The 15,472-nt window shown below is 37.3% G+C and overlaps 1 non-coding gene across 1 annotated transcript; it reads left to right on the top strand.

Moving 5' to 3' along the window:
* The first annotated feature begins 1,760 nt into the window (after positions 1 to 1,760).
* On the top strand, positions 1,761 to 1,883 carry K441DRAFT_t16. The gene has a single exon. It is a non-coding gene; the product is annotated as a tRNA-Gly (tRNA).
* Positions 1,884 to 15,472: the final 13,589 nt, after the last annotated feature.

The following is a 15,472-nucleotide window of genomic DNA, read 5'->3' on the forward strand; positions in this document are numbered from 1 at the left end:
TACTAGGCTTAAAGATCTTAGGGTACGGTAGGGAGCGGTAGATTGTTTACGCGATATTGGGGTATGTCTATATAAAGAGGTCTATAAAAACGTCGTGGGGGTTCTAGGTTTTGGCTATTTTAGTGTCGTTGGTATTGTCTATTTAGGCGCTAGGTAAAAACTAAGGATTGTTTTAGGACTATGCTGGGGACGTGTTGGTTTTAGTAGAGGTGTGTGTAGGTCGCGATTACTCTAGGGTAGAGGTTAATTGGCTAGGGTATGGGGAATTAGTGATTATAATAGGGCGCAAATTAAAGATACCACAAACTGTTATAGTGCTGTAATGAAGTAGACTAAATAACTACGTTGTGGTATGAAGAGGAGAAGAAGGTAAAAAGGGGGTATTGTATACAAATAGTAGTGCCGGCCGCTAAGGCACTAGTGGTGGGCTAGCTAACAGTAGGAAATAGTACGAGACAGTATGAAACAGTATACGTCAGGTCAGTGCTGTGACAATGCTGGAGTACGCCACCTGCGATATTCTGCGGACCCTGACTTTAACTAGCCAATTAGGATTTTCTATCCCCAGGATGGAAAATCGCTATTGGCTTGCTTATAACTAGCGCCCTGGCGGCCCTAATATAATATCCACCTACGACTTCTAAGTAAGAAAGCACTACGTGCTAAGAGGCAAATTTTAGGACAGCGAGACTTATATTATAATAGCAATAGTAAGTAAGGAGGATTAATATTTAGTACGCTAGTTAAGCAGTATTTATATATATAGATGGCAACTATAAAAGAAGAGTTGCTAGTGTCGGGAATGAGGTAAGCGGTCGTCACGTGTCGCCGCCGCACTAGTGTAGCGAGGAGTCTTAAGCTCCTCGCCCTTCCTCATTCCAATGAAATAAGTATATTAACTAACATCACTGTAACCTACTCGAGTAGTCGTTATTGGTAAGTCACCCTATGTGACTAATAAAAATAATTAACTCCTCTTTTATAGGTTGTCTTCTAATAGTCCTTAATATCCGATTCCAGTAATAGCCCTATATAAATTATTACTGCCAAGTATGTAAGAAACTCCCTTATAGTAGTTAGCTTCTATTTATAAGGACTTTAAACTTTCTCCTTTTATCCTTATATTCTTAGTAGGGATAAAGCTTTATATACTCATTTATATAAACTGCTAGCTCTTTAAGTAAATTATCTGTCTATATAAGCTTAAATAAGGCAAGAGGATCGGTAGGATCTATATAAGGTGGTAGATCTAAAGCGCCATTGGTAAGAGAAAGATTAATAGGTAAGGGATTAAATTCTAGCAGTAGCTAGGGCTCTAGCGGTGGAATTTTAGCCCGCTTGTTCTTTAAAATAATATATTTATTAGGTTGCACAAGATCTATATTATTAGAAGTACGTTTACGACCTATTATAGTAATATAATTAAGGTAGGAAGCTATATAGTTTCTATAGTGGAGATATTTGTTAATGTTTTGGTGTTCGCGCACGGACTACATTTTTATTGCGCCTTGACTACGTATGGGATACTAGTCGCGGCGGTGTTTTGCAGACTAATATGATCTATACATAGTACTATTAAGTCAAGAAAGGGTAGAAAAGACTTGTACATAGCTATATAATTTTACGGAGTTACTATGCTACGTTTAGTAGATAGAATAGGAGGTGTGAGTGGGTAGGCGGGAGGAAAGAAATAATAAAAGCCGGCACGCTTCTTACATTTGTATATAAAATATCTTTAATTCAAAAAGAGAAGTACTAGAGTATCAGTGGTTTAGTGGTAAAATGTAAGTTACCAATCACTTTATAGTTACTTAAAGTGGAAAGTTAATTTGATAGCCATCGTTGCCATCGATGGGCCCCGCCTTCGATTCGCGGCTGATGCAAAATTTTTTTTGATCAGGTCTTCAAAGTCGGGCCAAAGTTTTAAAAGGGAAAAGTGGATCTACTCGATCACGAAATGGACGGCGAGGACGAAGACTACAGTTCTTTAGAACTGGCTTAAGGGAGCTCTAGCCGTGCATTGCCAGAGCAGATACAGGTCTCTGGGCGCTTGGTAAGATTATTTAGAAGACTCCTATCGCCGATTATAAACTTACCTCTAACGGAAAATATATATGCCCACCTTGCGGAAGGCTACAGATTTATTCGGGTGGGTAAGATAAAATTAACGATAAAAGTAGACGAGTTTAGCTAAGCAAAAAGTGCAGAATTATAAGAAGTATGTGTTGAGGGAGAGGCAGCACACATAGCTAAACTAGGCGAGAATTTACCAGTATATTTAGATCTACTAATCGCGGAGTATAAGCGGTTCTGGGCATATCGTCTTAAAATTATAATTTAGGATCGTAAGTGTAAGAGAATAGCGAAAGGCAGACCGCCTCTTAGGAGGTATACTGCGTGTCACGGGACGGGGGCAGTGGCTATAAAGCGTATGTATTTAAGGAGTCTACAAGACGTTGCGCGATCAATCGTAAGGGTCGAGGGCGTAAGGAGGTGATATACCTACGCGTAGCTGACATAAGCTGTACGCGAGGTGTATGCAAGAGCACGGGGCTCTCCTATAGAGGCCCCTGCGGTGGGGTTCTATAACACTACCCCCCCTCCTATAGAGGCGGAGCTCCGGCGACGCTGTGGTTACTATATATATATAAAAGGGACACTTAAGGTATAGAAAAGAAGAAAAAGGGGGGTATTGCTAAAGAAAATAATATTATATAATAGGGCTTGGCGTCTAAAAATCTAATTAATTAGATAACTTTAACCGCCGGTTAAAGTTCCTAAATATTTTAATAATATTCCGGTTATATAATCGTACTTTACTATAATCTAACGGTAATTTAATGGTAATTTGCCCTTATATGGTAATATATAACGGTTTAACTCTATAAGGGCTCCTATAGAGGATTAGGTATAAAGTCTTTGCTTAAGCCTAGTTTTTATAAGTTTGCGTAATAAAAGTCGCTAATTAAATCCTTTATATTTTTAAAGTCTTTCTATAGTTGCTATTCTAGCTAATCTATATTAAATCCTATATATATAGCTCTATAGTAAAGCCGTTGTCCTCTGCCTTTGCTAAAGTATTTAGAGTTAATAATTTATTTAATAGTCTACTCCTTGTGGTTCTTATCTTTATTCTTATCTTAAATTAGTACTAATAAGGGTTTAGGCTATATCTACCCTAGTAAGGGGTTAGGCTAATAGAGGTGTAGTAGCTATAGGTAAAATATAGGCTATATTTTATAGGTGGCTAGGGTAGGTAGGAGTTCTAGCTTATATACAGCTCCCCTATTAATAACTTGTTTAATTAGATAGGGGCTAAGGTTCTTATAATTAAGTAACTTTATAGGCCTTTATATAGAGATATTACGTATATCTAGCTATACCTAGTTGCTAATACGCATCTCTAGTAGTAGCGTTTTATAATAATTGGTAAAGTAGGCCTACTGTAACGGAACCTTGTAGCAGGAACTACGATGGGCTCGTTAATGGGCTAGGTGTGTAGGAAATGCAAAGACAGTAGTTAACAACGTAATAACAACTGGTGGAGTGGTTGCCTAATAGATTAACTCTAATTATATTCTGAGAATTACTATAAGGAAGGAACTATCTAGGTAGGGACTAAGGGTCCTTAAATACACAACCGTACTCCTATAAAATCCTTCTTATACGTAATATACGTGCGCTCTATCTACTCTATTACGGATTATATAGATCCTATAGATTATATAGATTATATTATATAACCTTAGTTACTATTCCTTATTATATAGCTTTACCAGATCTATCTTAGACCGTACTCTTATTAACTAGCTAGCTTCTTCTAACTCCTCTTTAAGTAGTTATAATATTGTACTTAAAGCATCCGTAACACTATCTCCCTCCTCTCTATCTTTATCCTTAAAGATTTCTAGTATCTCTAAGTTGTTTACTAGAGGTGTAATATCCGTCTAATTAATTTGGTTAATATTATTACTTATAATACCTAAAGCAATTTCTTCTTCTTTAACCCTTTGTTGTGCGCGTATAGTTGCCTCTATATTATTGCTGGGTAAAATAATACCGTCTCCTTATTCTCGTTGTATAAAAGAGGGGTTAGTTTATATTACGCTAGCAAGTCCTTTATCTTAGCAACCATCCTCTTATTTAGAGTGTACTAAAGCAAATATTTAATTGTCTTACGATGTTTGCTCTGTTTCTAACGCTAAATATACGCGCCCTATAACTCTTAATAGTCTTTAAGTTCCTTAAGTAATCTGTTATAGGGTCTTATATTTAATTTACTACTATGAAGTGTTATGGCACTGGCAGAACTTGGCAGAACTACGCACTGGCAAGTTGCTATAGATTGCCGCATATTGCGGTTATGTGACGCGAAGATCGTATATAGCTTTGAGCGGCGCTCCCCTTCTTCTCCTTTCCTTTCTTTAGCTTTAGATTCTNGTTTATAGACAATCTAATTGTATAGGCTTGCACGTCCCTTATACCGTGCTTATGCCTCAATTGACTAAGTCGCTAATATTATCTAAAGCTTACTCTACTCTTTTTTCCTGAGAAGGAACTTAAATATATCTACGAGAATACAGAATAGGACCCTAAGGACATCACTAGGACTACAAGGATAGGACCTAAAAGAAAAGAACAGAACCCTAAGGAAAGGACCTATAAGACACACACAGACTAGAACCCTTGAAGAAATTACCCGGAATTATCTAATACCCCTACTACTATGCCACGAACTATAGCTGTAGGTAAAGCAGCTGTAGGACCCTTAAATACTTTAGACGAAGAAATAATTAATGTTTTAACCCCCTAGGCGGAGCTTGCGGCTGCTAATGCCGAAATTGAATAATTGCGAGAGCTGCTTGAAGCTAGAGATACCCCTATATCTAATAATGAGTCATTATTAGATAACTAAAGACTTACTATAGTCCTTTAGGCCCTATTTTAGCGCCTTAGTGGATCTACCGAGGCCTATGCAGTACTGAAGCGGTTAGCAAAGGTCACGGACCCCCTACTACTTACAGACGGAACCAACCCTATATTTGATAATTGGAAGCTCTAATTATGGGATAAGCTTGAAGTTAATGCAGACTACTTCCCTAACGCCCGAGCCAGAATGGCCTATGTCTTCGGCCGTACTGGCGGAGACGCCTAGACGCATTTACGCCCGTGATACACTAAAGACTTAGCAGACCCCTTTATCTCTAAAGAAGAAATGATTAAATACTTGTCTTCTATTTATGAGGACCCTTTTAAAGTATAGAATGCCTGCCTTGGCTATAAAAGCCTAAATATGAAAATAACGGAGACCTTTTTGGCCTTTTAAACCCGCTTTCTATACCTGGCCGGACAGGCCTAGATCCCCCAGGAAGACCTACTACTAGACCTCTTTGATAAGCTTACCCTGGACCTACAGCGGGCCGTATTGCTAGCTTATACTATGGCATAGACGTTAAAGGAACTTATGGACTATTGCCTAGCTATTGACTAAGGCCTCCGTCGAATTAAGGCATGCGCTGACTGGCTGAAAACTAGAAACCTTGCAAACCAGGCCGTAAGTACTATAAGTACGGCCCGTAGTGCCCTGGCATAATTGGCAACTCTTACAGCTAACCTGGTAGCTGGCCGCGTAGCTACCCCTGCTGCGGGCCCGGTGTACACCCGGCCTATATATAGCGACCCCTGTATATAGGCCCTTAGCGATTAAGGAGCTTGCTTTTTGTACGGTTAAATAGGCTACCCTGCAAGGAACTGCCTAATAAAGGTAAGGATAAATAAGGTTCTATTAATTTAGGAGGACAGTACGGAGCCAGAAAAAGAGGAACCCTAGAGGAAGACTCCTCTCTAGGGTTAAAAGGGATTGATATGTTATATATCGATCTGGGTCGGCTAGTTGGTAAAAGAAGCTGCACTATCCCTTATACTTTATTTCGCAATGGATATTAAGTTTTAACCTCTGCTTTAGCTGACTTAGGAGTAAATGCCTTTACCTTAATTGATATAAAGTGCGCTGTAAAACTGGCTGACTTTTTAAATGCACCCCTTGAAGAACTGCCTAAACTAATCCCTATTTGCGGTTATAACGGATGGATAGGGCCACCTATTATAACTATCTTGCGGATCTACCTCCGCGTTGACGGATAAAGGTAGTATAACGTCCCCTTTCTTATTACGGACTTAGGAAGCCACGATATAATCTTAGGAAGAAAATGGCTAGCCTATTTAGGCTTGTAGCTTAAAGTACGGAGTAGACGGCTTATCTGGCCCGAAACTCTACCCCTAACCCCTTCCTTTATAAAAGAAATTAGCATTATAATGGAAAACCTTGTACGGCCCTAGATTAATACTATTTACTAGGCCGATGCTATGCGTAGAGACTAGGCCTTTGAGAAGGATGTATAGCTTGACCCGCAACGGATCTGTATACTATGCCGCCCCTAGACTATCTATGTTATGCCACCTGCACTAGAGACCTAGGAAGTTGGTAGTGACCTAGCTAAGTTCCCTATGGAGAACCTTATAAAGCTATAAAGGAAAGCCAGGGATATTGGACGCTATACTGAACTAATAGATAGGAAGGACAACTTACGGAAAATGGAATGTGAGCTGAGGAAGACTATAAACCCTATACCGCAAACCACGGCCTAATAGACGCTAAAGAAACCTACGGACCTTTTACTAGTTGATGTCTGCTGTATTGGCGCTGTAGGATTCTACCGGAACCTGGTTCAGCCTAATACCGTTGCCTTTATGACTAGCCTATACAAAATTAACCGAATGATTGAGGAAAAGGAAAGCGAGCTTAGTGGGTAGGAAAGCGGGCTTACAGATGAAGAACTAGTGGAGCAAAAACTGCTTGATTGACACCGGAAATTTAAGGACGTATTCTCTAAGGCAGCGTCTGATATGCTTTTACCCCACTAACTGTATAACTATAAGATTAAGATCGAGCAAGATAAGGGAAGCACCCTTAGCTTTAGCCCTCTCTACCTATAGTCTATTGCCGAATTATAGGCCATAAAGTAGTACCTTATTAATAACTTAAATAAGGGCTTTATCAAGCCTAGCTAAGCCCCTTTTAACTTACCTATTCTCTTTATTAAAAAGCTAAATGGAGGACTGCGCTTCTGTATTAACTACTGTAAGCTAAATAATATAACCCGCAAGGACCGTTACCCGCTGCCCTTACTTGATGAGACTCTTACCTGAATGAGTAGAGCTAAGGTTTTTATAAAGCTTGATATCCGCCAGGCCTTTTACTGAATTAGGATAGACCCTAGGTCTGAGGATCTTACTATATTTTAGACCCGTTACGGGACGTATAAATGTAAGGTACTTTCTTTTAGACTAACTAATGGACTAGCTATGTACTAGCGGTATATGAATGATGTACTCTTTGACTACCTTGATGACTTCTGTATGGCCTATCTAGATGATATTATGATCTATTCGGAGAATGAACTGGAATACGAGGAGCACGTCTATAAAGTCCTACAATGGCTCTATGAAGCTGGCCTCTAGGCCGATATTAAGAAGTCGGAATTTAGTGTTAAGCGTACAAAGTACCTAGGTTTTATTATCAGCACGGATAGAATTAAGGCCGACCCAGAGAAAACGACTGTAATTAACCAGTGAACGCCCCCTCAGACCGTAAAGGGGGTGCAATTATTTTTAGGTTTCTATAACTTCTACCGACGCTTTATTAAGAACTACAGCAAAATTGCCCAGCCTCTTAACCGCCTTACTAGGAAAAACCAGCCCTTTTACTTTGACGCTATATATATATAGGCCTTTAATAAGCTTAAAAAACGGCTAGTATTAGCCCCCCTACTTGCCTATTTTGACCCGGAACGGCCCTCGATGCTAGAAACTAATACTTTAGACAGCGCGATAGCCGGTGTTTTTTCCTAAAAGCAACCGGACAGAGAATAGCACCCTATCGCATACTATTTAAAGACTATAATAGATGCTAAACTAAACTACCACATCCATAATAAAGAAATGCTGGCTATTATCTCTAGCTTTCAGCACTGGTATATATAGCTAGAGGGGACCCCTAAACCTATTAAAGTAGTATCAAATTATAAGGCCCTAGAATACTTCATAACAACCAAGGCCCTTATGGCCTGGCAGGCACACTAGGCGGACGTCCTATCTCAGTTTAACTTCTTAATTATATATAGACCAGGCGCTACAAACTGTGCGGATACTCTTACTAGGCGTAAATAAGACCTAGGTGACCATACGGCTACAAAGATCTTATTACGGACCCAGACGCTACTACAACCAAAGTACCTTAACCCCTAAATATAGGCAGAACTAAGTACAGACCCCTTAGGCGCCAAGATGTATCCTATTGACCCTTCAGGACTTGACTTAATCAACAAATTGCTGCAGATAAACCGTACGGCCCCTTCTCTACAGGAGTACCATAAAAAGGCAAAGAATATTACCAGCCCATAGTCCTTTGAAAATGGATTACTTAAGCATCAGGAACGGCTGGTAGTGGCAAAGGAATAGAACTTATGGACTTGGCTTATTGCTAAAGCACATACCTAGGTCTCTACGGCCCACCCTAGAAAGAATAAGACCCGCAGGATTATTAGCGACCGCTACTATTGGCCCGGAATGGTTACAAATATCGACCGCTATATACGGAACTGCAACAACTGCCGTAGGTCTACAATCCCACGAGATAAGACCCTAGGACTATTGAAACCCCTCCCAATACCCGACCGCCCCTAGCAATATATCTCTATAGACTTTTATAAGCTACCTCCAGACCGTGACGGATATGATATAGTTATAATCCTGGTTAACCGCTTCGGCAAGCGCCCGTTCTTAATTCCCTGTTATAAGAATATTGATGCTAAAGAGGTAGCCTAACTGTATATCCACTACGTCTACCGAATTTACGGACTACTAGACACTATTATATCTAACCGCGGGCCGTAGTTTATATTAGCCTTTTGGAATGAGTTTACCCAAATCCTAGGCATTAAGCTAAAGCTTTCTATAGCATATCACCCCCAAACAGACGGTTAAACGGAGATTGTGAATTAATACTTAGACCAAAGACTCTAGCCTTTCGTTAACTACTTCTAGGATAACTGGGCTAAACTATTGCCCTTAATAAACTACACCTAAGCGACCCTACCCCACAACTCTACCGGATTTACCCCTATTTAACTAGAAATGGGTTACCTACCCTATATAAGCTTTGACTGGGAAAGACCAAAAGGGCCCCAGACTATACGCGAAAAACTATCTTATAAGGAAGCCTAGTAGTACGCTAAGCGCTTAGAAGAAGCTTAGAAAGTAGCCTGTATAAACCTAGAAAAGGCCCAGAAATTAATGAAATAGTAGGTAAATAAGCATAGGCGCGAGCCTGACTTTACTGTAGGTGATATGGTCTGGGTCACAATAAAGAACTAGAAGATAGAATGGCCTAGCCGTAAGCTGGACTATAAGATGGTAGGACTATATAAGATTCTTAATAAAGTAGGTAATTTGTATAAGGTTAAGCTCCTAGACTCAATTAAAGTCCACCCTATCTTCTTACCGGACAAGCTACGGAAAGCTGTAAATAACCCACTACCCAGACAAAAGAATAAACCTCCCCTGCCAATTTAAGTTAACGACAATAATAAATAAGAAATTAAAGAAATACTAGCCTATAAACTTGTAAAGGGAACGTTAAAGTATTATATTAGTTGGAAAGGATATAACCCGGACCCCACTTAGTACCCTACATAGAACTTTATAGGTAGCCCCTATAAGCTTTAGGAGTTCCACAGCCATTACCCTAACAAACCCAGACCGCCAAAGTACCTAAATAAGTAAATAGAATGCTAGCATAACAAAGACAATAAGCTACCAGAAGAACATAAGGACAAGAACGCCCCAGAAATTTCTTAGTCACGTAAGGTATTAAGATATCCAAGAACTTCAACCAGCAGTCAAAGTTATCTAATTAGTCAGATTCTCTTGCCAAGACTTTTAGCAGCAAAGCCTAAGGGCAGGCTTTTTTAGAGGGGGGGGTAATGTTACGGCACTAGCAGAACTTGGCAGAACTACGCACCGGCAAGTTGCCACAAATTGCCGCATATTACAGTCACGTAACGCGAAGATCGTATATAGCTTCAAGCGGCGCTCCCCTTCTTCTCCTTTCCTTTCTTTAGCTTTAGATTCTCGTTTATAGACAATCTAATTGTATAGGCTTACACGTCCCTCATACCATGCTCATGCCTTAATTGACTAAGTCGCTAACACGAAGCTTAATAATAAGCTCTTAGTTATATTAGTAGAACTTTATTATTCCCGGGACACTAAAAAAGAGGCCGCCGATACTTAGTAACGGGCCCTTAAATCTCATCTTACTGCGTTTACTTAGCTAATTTGTCTTAAGAAAGTGCGTAAGAAGGTTCGTTTTAAGGAGTGGAAACTTATAAAACAAGGTCTTTAGGAACTTAGTGACAAAAGAACTGACTCTCTTTTTGTAAAGGAAACAACTCCAAGTAGTTCGGCAGTCGCTCTTCCTAGGTTCCCCTTAAGTAACTCATTTTTTAGCAATTCTTCTTTATCGATATTACCTAACCTATTTTCTTCTAATACTCCTATACCTTTCCTATAGCGTTCTTTAAATTCTCTAGTAGCTCCTAGGTAGTCTTAGTATAGCCTATCCACTTAGCCTTATACTATATTTTATTGTTAATATCCTCGTAACTAATAATCCTTAAAACTTACTATTTATCCTCTTCCTGTCCTCTATACATGTCTGCTTTATAAACTAGTGGCTTACCATTTCTATATGCTAGCTCTAGCATCGCGATATACTATATAGGGTAGATCTTCATTTTGGCTAGTAGGTTTAACTTAAACATAACTAGTAAAATCCTTTATATAATTTTAAAAGGTCCTAGTCTAACATAGTCTAACTTCTTACTTAGTCGTTAACTTTTGAAATTTTTGTATAGTAGCTATACTTTATCTCCCTCCTTAAGATCTAGTCCCTCAGATCTCTTAGCGTCGTAGTATTTTTTTATTCTCTGCTATACTACCTTAGCTATTTCCGTAAGGTTTGCATAAAGATTTATTAAAGTCTCTATCCTTTACTTAGCTCTACTACTCGTTTTCTTTGCTTAATATAGCAATAATAATGTTCTTGGCTTATATCTATAATTCGCCTTAAATAGTAACGTGCCTATTCCTTCTTATGGTGTTATATTATATATAAATTATATAACTAGTAATAGCAATACCTAATTATTCTATACGTTATTAATATAATGCCTTAGATACTACTCTAGTGTCTAATTTAATCTTTTTGTTTAACCATCTGTCTGCGGGTAATATGCGGTAGAAATTGCTGCTTAAACTCCTTGCTCCGCCAAGAATACCTCCTAGAATGCTGCTATAAATCTTAAATCTCTATCTAATATAATCTTATTTAATGCTCTATGTCTTATAAACACTTTTTTAACATAGATTCTAGCGATATCTTCCGCTAAGATTTCTTCTATATAGGCTATAAAGTATCCCTACTTCGTAAGCTTATCTACTATTACTAAGATTATGTTATAATCTTGTCCGGTAATAGAATCTCTTAACTTTAGTAACTTAATAATAAAGTCCTATAATATAACCTCCTATAGTCTCTCTAGTGTTTTAATAGGTTGTAGCCCTCTATACGGCTTATACCTCATTAGTTTGTTCCTTTAGCAATTTAAACACTCCTTAGTAACCCTTCTAGCTATTCTTTAGATTCCGTTAATAATATACTCCTCCTAGAGTCTTAATACTAAGCCCGTGGCTCCGTTATGTCCTTAAGTTAGTCCCTTATAGAAGTCCTCTACAAACTACTCTGCTATGCTTCTTAGGATGTACTTCGCTTCTCAGTTTTCGTATATATCCGTCTATAGATCTTCTAGCTGTGCTTCTAGAATTCTTTATGCCTAAAAGCTTTCTAGTGTCTCGTAGACCTTTTCTAACTCATTCTCTTAAGTTACTGTAATTTTTGGATAATTATACCTAATTAATCCATCTATATCCTTTTACAGTAAAGCCCCTAATAGCTTTTCGTTATTTTATAGTTTAGCCTAGCCTTTTAACTTAACGTATCGGCTCGCGTGTTATCTATACCCTTAGTATACTAAATCTTAAAATAGTATTCTATAAGCATCTCTACCCATCTAACCTATCTTTAATTAAGTTCCTTTATTATTAGGAATCCTATTAGGTTTTTATAATCTATCTTAACTATAAATGGTTTCTCTATGCCTTATAAGAATGCTCTCTATTTCCTTAGTACTATAACTATACCTAATAACTCCTTATTGTAAATATTATAGTTTAACTCTAGTGGTGTTATTTTCCGACTATAATATACTACTGGATGCTATCCGTCTGGATGATTTTATATAAAATATGCTCCTAGTACAAAGTCTAATATATCTATTTCTATAACCGTTTCTAGTCCTAGTTAATAGATCTTAAGATCTAGCTCCTAGGTGAATAACTCTTTAACTTTTTTAAAGAGTTCTTACTGTTCCTCTCCCTATACCCATAGTTCTTCTTTCTTTATTAATCGCGTAAATGGTTTAATGTCTTTTAACCACTGCGCTATAAACCTTCTACAGTAATTGCAAAACCCTAGGAACGATCTTAACTGCGTAACATTCTCTAGTTCCTACCAATTTACTATAGCCTCGATCTTTTTTAGATCTATACTAAGTTAGCCTAGTTTAATAATAAATTCTACGAAATCGGTCTTCCTAGTAAAGAACTCGCATTTCTTAATTGCTACTGGCATTTATTCTTTTTATAGTCTCTCTAAAACCCATTTAACGTGTCTTCCATGTTCTTCCTTAGTTATTAAGTAGATGATAATATCGTTAAGATATACCATAATAAATTCATCTAAGTGTTCTCCTAATATATTGTTAATACGCTTTTAGAACGTTGCTAGTACGTTTATAAGCCCAAATTGTATAACTAATGGTTTATATAGTCCTTCCTTTGACCTAAAGGCTGCCTTCTATTCGTTGCCTTCCTTAATTCTAATCTAATAGTACGCCTATCTTAGATCTATCTTTATAAAGATTTGCGCATTGCCTATCCTATCTTAGATTTTGCTAATTAAGGGTAAAAGATACCTATCCTTTCTAGTAATACTGTTTAACTGTCTATAGTTAATATACAGCCTTAGTTTGCTATTCTTCTTTAGTATAAACAGTACTAGATAACCCGCTAATAACTATAATGGTCTAATATATCCCTTTTATAAGTTTTCCTAGACAAACTCTTTTAATACTCTACCTTCTTTTTCGGTAAGCTTATAGATTGGAAAGAACCTTAGACTTATTCCTAGTTCTAATTCTATTTTATAGTCCTATACTATATACTCTAATAGCTTTTTACTCTCTAGTGACCATAATTTCTTACCATACTTATGGTATCTCTTTAGTATATAGCTTAGCCCTTTTTCTATTTCTTTATAGGTTGCTTCTACTTAGTACCATACTAACTTGGCTTATTATTATATCTTGCGGCATTAAGTATTTCTAATATTAACTTAACCTGTAATCCAATTAATTTTTAGATTGTATTCCTATAACTAAGGCATTCCTAGTACTGCCTTATTATTCCCTAATAGTAATATATTAAAAGACATCTTAATTTATCTTCCCTTAATGGTTAATTAAATAGGTCCTGTTTTAAGATTAATAATGCCTCCTCTATAGGCTATCAGATCTCCTAAAATTGTCACTAATAGGTAAGGGTGCTCCTTTTATCTATATAGTAACCATATTCTTTTAACTACTATTAGCAAGATATAGTTTCTTATTGCTCCACTATCTATTAGTGCCTTAAACTATTAATCTTGCCATTTAACTTGTAAATTTAGGTGTTGTCCTTAAATTCCTTTAAGGGTCTAAGGCTTTACTACTGGCTTTTTCTAGTCCTATAAGCCTCTACTTTTCCTAACTATTAGTTACTAGATCCTATTTATACTTAGTCTAACTTAGGCTAATACTTAGTTTGCTTTTTATCTTTAATGTGCTATAAATAGGTATTTTCTAGATATTCCTACCATTGTCGTCCATCTAGGCATTCTTCCGTAAGGAATCTTCCTAGTTAAAGTATTAAGTCCCCTTGTTCTTAAACTTCTACTAGGTGCTAACTATATATATACTTAGCGTTTTGATACTTTACCTTGTCCGTTATCTAATACATCCTTATTAGATACTTCCGATTTTTATCCTTTAGTGCTCTATATATGTTACATGTATTATCTATATATGCTATCTATAATAGTATATAATATGCTTAATATCTTGGGTTAACTCTTAGCTCGTCTTCGTCCTTAAGTTTAAACCTTTCTCGTGTTAATATAAGCGTCGCAACTTCGTTTGCAGGTACTAAGATTTGCCTCTCGCTTCTCTAGTTCTCTAATTACTCCTCTAGATCCTTTAATGTTATAATTAAGGCCCCCTTAATATAAGTTATAGCCTTCTCTGTAATCAGGTAGTCTTAGATAACTTTTTCGTCTAACTATATATAGAAATCTTCCTACTTATTATTGTGTCGTTGCCTATACCACTTTTAGTACAGCTGCTTAAGTATATATAGCTTATTTGTAAGGAAATATCTCTTTATTACTGCATCGTAACAGCCTTTAGTATGTCGTTCCTTAAACCTAGTTAGAATCCCTAGATCCTCTTCTTGTTCTAGTTCGGTAAGCTACTTAGCTTTTAATATACCTACTTTCGGCCTATTAGTAATTCTTTATACTGGCGCTCTGTCCCTTATACGTCCTAATATACTAGATCTTTTATCTAGTTTCTGCTTTTGCTATAAGGTAATTCTCGCTCTAAATTCCTCTATGGTTTCTTTTCTTTCTTATCTCGCGAGTGGATCCTTAAAGTCTTCTTGCTTCTTAATTTTAGTATTAAACTTTTAATCTTTAGGCTGAACACTGCGTTCCCCTGGTAGGTCCTCTAGGTCTATATATTTATCTCCTAGTCTAACTGCTGTTTGTATTATAGATTCTCTAATCTATAAAGAAGCCTCTTACCTCTTACCTATGGGTGTTCTTATTTATACTCCGAATTCTTAGTCCCTTAGATTCTTTAATCCTAAGCTTGCTTCTAACTTAAGCTTAGCTCCCGCCTTAGTCTAACTAGGCGTCTATAGTGTTCTTATCTCGTCTTATCTCGTCTTAAATCTTACTTATCTCGTTTTAAGAATCTTGTGCCGTTAGGAACTCTTATCCCGAGCTCATTCGTATATCTTTAAACTGAGCTACTGCTCTACTCCATCGGTTTTTATCCATTGTGGGTCCTTAAGCTATCCTCATCCTGTCTTTAGAATCTTGGATCTCTTTTATCTCGTCTTAAGAATCTTAAGCCTTTGGCCTTTTACCTTTATTAAGTGGTAAGCTAGCACTAGTAGTCGTCTACTTACTTAATCA

The sequence above is a fragment of the Cenococcum geophilum genome (genome assembly GCF_001692895.1).
Source record: "Cenococcum geophilum 1.58 unplaced genomic scaffold K441scaffold_17, whole genome shotgun sequence".
NCBI classification, from domain to species: domain Eukaryota; kingdom Fungi; phylum Ascomycota; class Dothideomycetes; order Gloniales; family Gloniaceae; genus Cenococcum; species Cenococcum geophilum.